We start from the raw sequence: 12,157 nt of genomic DNA, 5'->3' as shown, positions 1-12,157 counted from the left end.
GTTTTTTAGTGAAGACCTGTTTTCTGCAAAAAATATTTCATAGATAAATATATTTATCTACAGGTCATAATTTTTTATTTGACAAAATATGCATGTAATCTGCGTTTTATGATTATAAAATAATAATTTCAGGAAAGTAAAGGAAAACCGAATAGATGCTTTTAAAGAAGTAGCTACCTTTTATATGTAAGATCCTTATAGTTGTATTAATAGTCTATGCCATATAGGCCTACATGTATAAGGAGATTTCTGTATGTTGAAGACAGAGTGTGGTGGTATGGATTCAGTAAAATCATGAAGCTTTTAATCATAAATGCATATGTTTGCAACTCACATTTTTCTGTGAAGAGAAAACATGTTTTTAATATATTACACCCTTTACTGTGTGTGTATATATGTTTGTGTGCATATGTGTGCTTGTGACTTACTTTCATTGCAAGTCACGTTAGTTGTAATTGACCATGCATCCCACTAACACATGCGGTTGACTAGAAACAGGGCTTTCTGGTCACCCTGTTAAGATGATGTTACAATGGCGTGGGAGATTGTTGAGACTGACAAAGTTACCCCGGTTTATGATTATTCAAATCTGACTCTTCATAATCATACCTTAATATAAAAGGCAGTCAAGTTGGGGGGTTTGATTATGACTTTTGCTTGCCAAATTCAAATGAAATGTTTGTGAATGTATCGCAGCGGTTGTAAGAGTTGGTATACACTTCATCACTCTTGTCCAAGCCAAAGCGAATCATTGCCGTGCTATCAGATCCATTTGACAGTCGAATGCTAATGTTATCTGTTTGAGCTCAAGAATTATTTGTTTATAATTGATGTTTTATAGGTGTTGGTTTGGCGCTAAATTAGACGTTTAGATTGAAACAGGATATATTATCATGTTTCTGCTGTATAGACAAAATATAAATCATTTGACAGCATAGTAAATGTTTAATTTTTTTTGCAGTTTATGCTTTTGGCAGATGCTTTTATCCAAAGCAACTTACAGTGCATTGCAAGGTTTAATCACTATGTGTGTTCCCTGGGTTCGAACTCATGACCTTTTGCCCTGCTAACGCAATGCTCTACCACTGAACTATAAAGGAACACTGCTAAATGTAAAATACTAAACATTTTAAAAATCCTTTGTATGTGAATGGCCGGTGTGTCTCGAGCTGGTAAAGGAAACTTAATATACTTTGACTACAACCCATATATATTTATTGTTGCTGTTGAAATGCATGTGTGCATCCTTCTTTTAGTTAAAATTATATATTAGGCCTACAGCTTGTGGTCTTCAGAACAGTAATATTTGACCTTGGTGTTCATTCGTGAATGTCTTTTTGTAATTTAGTTTTGAATGTAGACTGCAACATTAAGACCACTTTTTGTTCCATTTCAAAGATCACTGATGCTCCTTTCATAATGATATTGGCTATTAAAGGAAAAGTTCAGCCAAAAATTAAAATTCTGTCATTATTTACTCATTTTAATGTTGTTACAAACCTTTATTCATTTCTTTATTCCGATGAACACAATGAAAGATAATTTGAGGAATGTTTGTAAACAAACCGATCAGAGGCCCCATTGACTTCCATAGTATTCTTTATCCCTACTTGGTTGTTTACAAACATTCCTCAAAATATCTTCTTTTGTTTTCATCAGAGCAAAGAAATTTATACAGGTTTGTAACAAATGATAACAGAATTGACATTTTAGGGTGAACAATCCCTTTAAGGAAAATGTTAAATGTAAGTCGCTTTGGATAAAAACTCTGCTAAATGAAAAATTTAAATGTAATCTCATATAAAGATAGATATCTTCACAAAGAAGCCTTGTCTTTTTCACCCATACTAACACGTAGTAAATCTGAAACTTTAATTAATGACTAATGAGTCTTTTTTGAGATAGTACCAAAATACTTTTGCTCCATAACTGTCTGTCCATAACAGTTTCCAAAATAAATAATTAAAACAAGGAATAAATTGTGGAATAGGGGAAAAAAGGGAGGCAAAGTACGAAAGTATTATACACAGTGTAGTCTTAATCCCATGATTTGTTAAATTTTATAGAAGTATGCAGGGTTTAGCTGATTTTTTTGTCTTTAACCCACCCTAGAGTCACAAAACAGTGAGCAGTATGACAGTTTATTCACCCTTGTCTTTATTTGTGAAACACAAAGAAAGATTTTAGGAAGATTGTGAGTTTTTAGTGATTGACAGCCTCAGTCACCATTCACTTGTTATTACATGGGGAAAATTGCAATATCAAATTTTTGCTAATATCTAATTTTCAATGTCTATTTCATTTAAATAACAACGTCAGTAAGATTTGGAGGTACTGTATATGAGAGTGAGTAAATGTAGACAGAATGTTAATTTTGTGTTCCTGTAGCTCACTGGTAGTAGAGCTGTCATGATTATGAAATTTGACTGACGGGTAATTGCCTAATAAATTGTGACTGACGATCATGGCAATTAATTGTCTCTTTTAGGGCTTTGGCGATTATGACAATAATTTGCCTATTTTATTGCGTTGACATTTAATTCTCATACATTTTTTTCTTTGTTTATAAAATAATTTTCATATATTCAGAGATGTATAAAGTACTAGCGACCCAGACTTGAGTAAAAGTACAAGTGCTCTATCAAAAAAGGGACTTGAGTAGAAGTTGAAGTGCTCTTTAAGCACAGCACTTAAGTGGAAGTACTAAAGTATTAAACATGTTTTGTACTTAAGTATTGCAAGTAGTTTATTTTAAAATATACTACTCAAGTACTGAAAGTAAAAGTACAAGTATTGTGTAATGTAGTTTTTAAAGAAAACAGTCAAAAGTTTGAATATAATTATTTCAAATGTTTAAGCTAAAGGACACTCACAATTCCTTTGGCTGTAGCAGGAGTACAAGGACATAAATGTTTAGATAATTCAGATTAATTTAACTGATATGGCGATAGAGAATTCAGAATTAATTAAATATTAGTCGATAAAATGGTAATAGGTAAAGGTAAAAGGTGTTTCATTGAATTTAGGTTTTCCTTTTTTCGCGCACACTCGCCCTTTCTTGCGCATTCTCTCTCTCTCTCTGTCTTTCGCGCGCACTTTGGTTCTCTCTTCGCTTCACATTTGTCCACAACCCCGGCTCATATTTGTGAGTGAGAGGGAGGGAGGGATGGGTCGCCCTTCACTATCTCCAATATTGGTTCAGACCACCATGTGACCATGATTCGTAACATTTGAGAGTAACGAGTAACTATGCAGCACATAAAAAATGTATTGGAGTAAAAGTATTAAAATCAAAGAAAAAATGTACTGAAGTAAAAGTGGAAGTAGGAGAAAAAAATAATACTTCAGTAGAGTACAGATACTGTCTTTTAGTACTTAAGTACAGTAGTGAAGTAGTTCTACTTCGTTACTATACATCTCTGCATATATTGTTGTGATTATTTAAATTAAATCTTTTGCAAGGTTTACATGGCAGTAAATATTAATACACATAATAATATTTAAAAGTAATCTGATACGGTCTCGTTTAAACAGGCACTGCAGCTCCCCCTTGTGTTTTTAGAGAGATGTGCAATTATTGCGGTGATCTGAAATCATCACGATGATGTCAAACAATTGCGATGAGACGATTATTTAATCATTGTGACACCCCTAAGTGATAGAGCATTGCATTAGCAGTGCAAAAGGTCATGGTTCAGACACATGCTGATAAAAATGGTTTCCTTGTAATGCACTATAAGTTTCTATGAATAAAAGTATCTGCCAAATGCATAAATTTAAAAGTAAATATCTTTTAAACATGGCCAGTTAACTAAAGCATGTCGTGAGTCAATGACTAAAGTCAGTTTCTTGTGGTGCATTGCAACAATAGCTAGATTATATTTGTCTTCTCAGTTGTCTAAAAATAAAAACTTTGGTAGTTTCTGAGAATTTCTGATGATCATAATCGTAGTTGATGTGATAGTCTGTACATGTGTCCACAAATGTTTTTTATGCAAGGTAATACTCAGTATTCTCATACATACTCCCACATTAAAATGTTGATTCAGCTCATGAAAGTATGAGTAACTGAATTGAAAGGAGTCATTGGATTACTCGTTCAGGTTTCTATGGTAATGCGTCTTCTCCCACACACATATACAAACTTAGCACCATTTGGTCACTCTGTGGCATTTGCACTCAGAAATTGAATTCCTGTGGCTTGATGAATTTTCCTGAGATTTCTGTACAACTCAAAATAGAGCTGCCATTATAGATTAGATTGGGGGTTTGGTAATATATCTGTATTTTTCCCAGCGTGATGAGACAATACTGCCTACAGTATATATCGGTATGGTCTGATATATCACTACTTGTTTGCAAAAGAAGCAAGAAATGTACACTAAGGTCAGATGTAAGTTTTCAACAAGTGTGCATGTTGTGTAGCCGTATAGTTTTTATGTATGTCGCAATTCATCCCCAAATTATAGAGATATAAATTTAGGTCAATATTGCCCAGAGCCATTGTAGATTAATAAAGTCCTAAATGTATCATTCTGTTTATAATGTATCATTCAAATGTATCATTCGAACCCCATTATAGGTTTTATGTTAATTCACAAGATTTTTAGGTAGACTCTTTGACATGCATGTGAAACAACTTTAGTGCTGGTTGTTGTAAAGGATTTCTGTCCACACGATTGCCTTGTTTTAGTTGCTTTGGCTGGCTGCACTCATTCGTTGACGTCAGTGGTTGCATCACTGCTGTGTTTTTGGACTGCGCAATTACCTGTTGTTGCAAACTGCTCACCCCCGTGCATTTTGTTTCTTTTCTAGCCTTCTTCAGGCTTTTTTCTCTCACTTTCAGTGACTTTCTCCTGTTGTTCACTCTCTCCCACATTTCCTACTCTTCATCCGACATTTTTCGGAGAACACCTATGACATCAGAATGAGCCATACAGCTGATAAATGGATTGTGCGGTAAAACTGTAATGTTTACAGCTGGTCCCTTTGATTCACAGAGTCATGATGATCAATGTGCAGCGGTATTTCATCCCAACCTATGGCATCACTGCGCAAACCTTTAATGATTGAACGTTTTTCAGTATCAGTCACCAGGCGTTTAAGAGCCAGCTTGCTGTAATGGAAGCCATTGAATCATTTCTCACAAATAGGTCTCGAGGGGATTTGCCTGAGTGTTGATTCAGCTTAATTTGGCTGGGAATTTATGAGGTTATTTTCTGAAAGAAAGATGCGGTTGTGGGGGCATATTTTTTGGAAAGTCTGAAAATATGAGAAACTGGGTATTCAAACCCGAAAACATTTTCGATTCTAATAGCATTCGATAAAAGATGCTCGTGCGGCTTTAGAGAATTACAGCATCTTATTATGGTTTGGAATCAGTCCATAATCCTTTTTCAAATGATCTGGAAAACCTCAATGTACTCAATCAATTGCGAAGTCAAACTTTGACACGTTGGTGAACTTTGTTACCATTTAAATTAAGACTTCAATTTGTTTTCACAGAGCATCTTGTGATGTCATATCCCATGTCCAGTTTTGCGTTATTTATGCTTGTGGGATGCGAGTCATCGAGCCAAAGAAATGTCCTAAATCATCTTTCATTTCAAGGGCACTACAATCCTGCCAATACAACCCTCAAACCAATCATTCTGTTACAAAATATTATCTGGTTTGAATAAGTGTTGAAATATATCTGAAATACCAAAGGAAATGTGCTCTGGACCTGGGCTTAAGCGGAGGAAAAACAGAATTGGCTCCGATATGTCATCATAAAATGTATTTTTAGCTTGGACAATGTCTTGAGAATCACTCATAAAAATGCACCCACACTCTCCATCCTTTTTCCCTCTCGCTTTTTGATATAGGGGTCGAATTCCTGCCTTATGTGAAATGGATCTGATTGTTTTGCCTGCTCTCGCCTTCTCTCCGACTCCGTACTGAGATGAAGGGTCTACTCACTCTTACCCTGTGCCAGGGGGACATGCCACAGCTAACCGCACATCCACACAGCCTAAATTACTCATGCATTTTTAGACGGCAGCAACTGTGTCTCCAGACTTCTCAGCGCGTGAGACTGCACACGCGGGTGGCTTTTTGATTTACATTTCGACAGTGGCACTTGCTGTTTTTGGCCACGTGCTACTTTGCTTCATCAAAGCAAAATTCTCTCCGTGGCGGCGCTGATAGCCGAACCCCGCGTGCCTGTAGCGGACGCCTGAGGGCCTCGGCTTCCTGTAGCGGCTACGTGGCCTTGACCCTTTTTCTGTGGAGGACCGTTGTGTGAATAGTCAGGGGTGTAGTGGGGTGGCGGTTCTAGCGATTACTTACCGTTAAGAGTAACGGATGGGGATCAAGGCCCTGCTGGCCTTTGTACCAATACAGCTGCTATGCCCAGTTCACTTGCCATTTAATAGAGCGTAAATATAGATAAACCAATGCCAAGTTCCTGTTGGGTTTTAAATTAGAATATATATTATTCGTTTACATAAAGAAACCACTGGCTAAATTATTTGGAGGCTAAAGAGAATGTAGAAGCAACTTTTCTCTGATTCTGCCAGTTCTTAAACTCTCCAGCGGATACAGTGCGAAACAGGTTTTTACAAGTCTGGGCACATTAGTGAACCAACGGCTATCCAATCGAACGCTGGCTTCGTCTGAGTGGTCAAAAACAATTGAGCAAACACCGAATGCCATTTTATTTCTTTATTAGCTAAGAGTAGAAATCATTCCAGAATGGCTGTTATATCAATTCTGCTGTTTAGTAATCTCATCGTGCCAGGAAGCTGCCACCGGGCAGTGCCTATCCAGTCTGCGATCTGATTGGCTGAAATGACCCTTGAGGACTATGAAGTACATTATAAAGTCTAGTAGTGCAGTTTATATACTTTATTACTGGTTGTTAATAAAGTGCAGGGCTCTGGAAGAATTAGTTATTCTCTGGTCCTCTAGTGATCCAGCACCAACTGAGTGTAATATTACGCACTGGGATTTCTGAAGGCTAATAACCTGAAATGGGCTCCAAATGCAGATTGTTTATTATGAAAACACTTGGTTTTTATGAACAGATCTGGATTATGCGATGGAAGTCATTCGTCTTTAAAAAAGTTTGAAAGCTGTAAAATTTACTGTATATTTGGTATGTACGTCCCAGTAGTGGGGGAAATAGCAGTACGCTGAAAACCCCTTTATGTGTATTTATTTTCTTTTACTGCTTTTTGTCTATGAAGTTCTCTTACTAACGCCGAAAAAACATTTCACCGCCATCCCAGCTGAGCATGAGTCAAATAAACTTGACCTTATATAGTTCAAAGGCCAAAAAAAGGAACTGACAGACAATGAATAAATATTGTGAGCCAGACAGTTCATGGGGAGCACCAAATACCATTAAAATTTTACTAATGCCTGATGAATCCATGGTGAAATATTTTTGCTAATGCCAGACATCATTAAGTGGAGCTTATTAATATTGTTTTGTTTCTCATCGTACATTCATTGCATCCATCCACAACCAATTAGATTCATTTGCAGAACTATGTCTGTAGTCATGAATTAGTAAGCTTTGAGTTTCTCACTTCCTGTTTCTGTCCTTGACTACTACGATGTGAGACATGCTCAGAGCGAGGTTAAAAGAACACCAAACATTATTAAACTTGTTCCCGTCAGACAGCACTTATGTCTCATCTGTGCATAGTGCTCTGGGATATTTACTCAGATTTAAGGCATAAATTGAAATCGGCAGTTTGGCAGGTTAACGTTTGGAGACAAAGATGCCAGTAAGTGATAAGAAGATGCAATTTCCCACGATACAGACCGTCTGATCGCTCACTTTCTTACCATGGTATGGGAACCTTTTGGCGTAAGACAAGTGCTCTGTTACAAAATTTAGGGAGTCGGCAGCTATCCCTTCAGCACCTGGTGAGCAATTGGGCAAAAGATGCCTTTCTCAAGGCACGATGGTCACAACCTGCTGGCCGTAAAACTCGAACCGGCAACCTTTGTGTTACAAGCATAACTTGCTTACCTTTAGACGACAACTGCCTCTACCTAACTGTACAGTCTCTTGTGATAACCATTATGGCTTAAGGTCATTGAGACTGGTGCGACAGGGAGTGCTATGCTAAAAAAAAATAAAAGATGGTTCAACTTAAAAAAGTAAGTTACCTGGTTACCTTAAAATCTTGAGTTAATTCAACTTAACATTTTTTATTAATATATAATAGAAAATATATGAATTAACTCTAAAAGGCAACCAGGTATATTTAAAGTTTCTGTTCTTTCTGTGTTTTGAAGCTTTGATTGTGTTTACAGTGCGCAATTGACCCCATCAAGGTTTGTAAACATTGAATGACTATCGGGTGCATGCGCAGCATGGGGTCAAACTGTTCATACCATTTAGGCTTTATAATTTAATTTAAAAGGGCTGAAAAAATGATGACTTACCTCAAATGAAGTGAGCACTACAAACACAAGCCTCTTTGATCTTTACATTGTCCCAGTCTGCACGTTAATTGCTTGCAGCCGCAGATGTTATATTTTTTTGGTTTTGAGATTCTGCATGAATCGTGAAAACTTATCGGAAGACCTGGTGCGATTTTCACAGCCTACGACGTAAGTAGGCATTTTTGACGATACCGAATAATATGCAACTCAATCTGCTGTAATGACTTTTCTGACCCCGACATGCGAAGTGGAAACCGCCTGTGACGTGAACCGTGAATGGGTCTATATAACGTGTTTATGTTTCACGTGTTGAAAAATGTGGTATTTTTTGCACAATGTATAGCACAGTTTTCACATAACAAGTTCTGATTGTGTTGCTTGTTTAATGTGTTTGATTCGATAGCACTTTAGCTTGCCGTTAGCTTAGCTGGCGACTGACGTATTCCTGTGGGCGGAATTTAGTCAAAAAACTGTTCTACTGACGTCATTAAAGCAGGACTTTGAGCTTTATCATTTTACAGGTATTATTTATGTTGTTATAGCAATATTACACTAACTGGGGTTTAAAAAATGGGATCAGAAAGAACGTGACCATTTAAAAAGTTTTTAAATATATTATATTACAGTTAACCTTTCGCCGCACACTAGCTCGGGGGCGGAATGACGTCAGCTTTTTTAACGCTGCTAACAATATCTATATAGCCTACTGTCTACAAACATTAATAATATTAACATTACTATACATCATTTAAAAGGTCTACTGGTTTAGCATCAGTGTATGGTCTCTGTTTTGAGATACAGATGCTCTAGCATCATAAATGTAGTATTTTGTGACAGAAGTCCTGATGACAACATGCAAAATATGAGTGTGACTTCTTACCTTTGTGTTATATAAAGATCCCAAGTCGAATCCAGTCTGTTTCAGATGTGTGAATAACTCATGAAACCCGTCTTATAAAATACATCCAATGACTATTTTTGTCCACAAATGTTTATAATCCGTGAAATATAGATATATTGTCTGTTGTTTATATCAGATTTCGCATGAACGTCTTAGAATAGAATATAATATACAATCTGAGGACTATTTACGTCGAAACATTGTGTATGAGTCGTGTTCAAACCCGCGTTCAATCTTTGTTTCATAAGTAGGTGGGAGTAGGGATGCTCATATCAGTTAATTTTTCCGACCGACAACCGTAGCTTCTAAACCGAACATTAACCGTTAACTTATAAGATTTTAATATGAAATTGTCAGTGAGAATAATACAGTTGACGGTTGTCTGTGAACTAGTAAAAACAAAAAATTTAATATGAAAGTACAAACAGCAGCGACAGATCTACAACAGAACCAGGATTAATAAATAATCAGATATTCACGCAACAATACTTTATTAAAAAGCACGCGATCGGTCCAGAGGATTAATATCCAAAGGGCAGATTGTCTCCGTTTCATCTACCACAGTGGTCATTTCTAAAGCAGGACTCTTTTCAAAAAGTTTTGGTTTAGCGTCGTCTTTCTCTGTTTGTGCAAGAAGAGAGATGTTTATAGTCAGGGTCAGAGGCCATCAGCGAACGTCTGTCCGGATGTGCGCGAGACGGAGACGGACCGCGTCATCTTCGGCGGACACGCGCGCGTCTCCGTTCAGCTTCCAAACACCCATACAAATTTCTCATACAAATCAGATCGTCAGGGCAGCAATAATTTGTGTCATATACAGGACATTAACAAATCAAAGATAGAAAAGTGGCGAAATGTCTGTCGGCTCATGACGACAGGCACCATGTATTAACAAATATTTTTTATTTTAACTGATAATGTTAATCTGTCATAAATTCTTACCTTCGGTTAACGGTTAAACGGTCAATGTGAACATCCCTAGGCGGGAGTATAATACATAATATCCAAACAGCGCTGTCAAATATGGTGACGTCATCTGACTCGCTCGTTCCTCCAATGATTTCATGGTAATAATGATAGACAGAACATGTAGCCAATTAGATAACAAATCCAACTATCTTTGTGTGACGTTTTATTTTCGTTTTATTTTTGTGGAAACTGCATTTTATATGCTAACATAAGTATATATAATAAGAACGAACGTGCATGTAAACAAAAGACTTTTATTTTGGGGCTGACTGGCACTTAGGAAAAAGGCACTAGTTTTACAAAAACTCTTGCAAGAACCTTATTTTTGGGCCCATTGACCTCAAATGTGAAACATAACTTCTTTAGACTTATGGCCTTGGCATCATTGCATTTTTAGGTTTCATACACATATTTATCATTAAGATTTTTAGTATTAAAAAAGATGTTATGCAAAAATGTTTTTATTACAATGTACTTCAGCCTCTCACTTTTTAAATTTTTAACTTAAAGGTGCAGTGTGTAATTTTTAGAAGGATCTCTTGACAGAAATGCAAAATAATATACAAAACTATAATATCAGGGGTGGATAAAGACCTTTTTCATAATGAATCGTTATGTGTTTATTACCTTAGAATGAGATGTTTTTATCTACATATACAGAGGGTCCCCTAACATGGAAGTCGCCATTTTGTGACGCCATGTTTCTACAGAAGCCCTTAACGGACAAAGTTTTTTACTTGTCTCCAACGATGACATGTTTTTCTGGTGGCGGCTACCGTAGCTTCTCTATGCGTTTCAAAAGCAAGAGGTGAGCAGTGGACTTATCCGTTGGTTGCAATTCGCAACCTCACCACTAGATGCTGTTAAAATTTACACACTGCACCTTTAAAATAATTTTGAAACATGGAAAATGAAGCTCAAAGTGTCTTCTTTCTAATGATAACATAGTTATGCTTATACTCTAAATCGTTTAGTAAAAAAATCCCTTTTAGTGAAAGTAGGTATTTTCATGGTTTGGGTTAGTGTGGGGGTGCTTTTCAAGAGGTTAAATTGATTTTACAAACTCAAATGGTTATCATATATTGTAGTATTTATCATATCACATTTTCTTACATTTTATGCAGCCATACCTGTATTAGACTATTGAGATGTTCTTATTTAAATTTCGCCTGTATCAGATTTTCCATGTAGAGCAGCATTTATATGAGAGCCACTTATGTGGAGTGGTCCAGTTCAGTCACTTTCAATTTAGGATGGTTTCCTATAATCTACAACAAGACAAGGCAACAAGACATCTTACTATGTGTTAAAACATCTGATCGACCATTACTAAGTACCCTTTAAAGCTTTACAGTATAACACACAGACAAGTTACTAGAATCCCTAATAAACCTTTTGAGATACGACCACAAAAGTTAATGTGAAAGCAGAGCATAAAGGCAGAGAGATTAATGCTCCCCGGCCCTTTAACAGGCTGAGAAGAATTTAAGGAATGAATGTTGACTTCAGCTTTTTGCAATTTGCACTGAGTTTGCTGACTTATCACTTACCACAAATATTTCCTCCACTATTTCACCCTTTAAGCTTTGACCACAATCTCACAGATGAGTTTTCCAGGGGCCGTATCGTGCCAAACTTTCCATCGGAGTCACCCCTTTATGTGCACCGAGTGTGTGTGTGAGAACATACTCATCATGCGGTAGTAAATGTACCATGACAGCTAAGATACTTCTCTAGTGTTTACATAACATCAATTCCACTGTCAAATGTGCCATTAATATGAGAAATAAGACATCCCATTATGGCAGACTTCATTTTGCTTATTATTTCTTTCAGCCGGGTGCA

The 12,157-nt window shown here is 36.7% G+C and overlaps 1 protein-coding gene across 4 annotated transcripts in view; it reads left to right on the top strand.

Moving 5' to 3' along the window:
* The window catches only part of glis1b (GLIS family zinc finger 1b), a 102,697-nt gene that overhangs the window by 2,244 nt on the left and 88,296 nt on the right, over positions 1–12,157 (top strand). The window lies entirely within an intron of this gene.

This window comes from Misgurnus anguillicaudatus, chromosome 5 (assembly GCF_027580225.2).
Source record: "Misgurnus anguillicaudatus chromosome 5, ASM2758022v2, whole genome shotgun sequence".
Lineage (NCBI taxonomy): Eukaryota > Metazoa > Chordata > Actinopteri > Cypriniformes > Cobitidae > Misgurnus > Misgurnus anguillicaudatus.
Note: the sequence above shows the minus strand (reverse complement) of the source record. Positions and strands in the feature narration are given on the sequence as shown.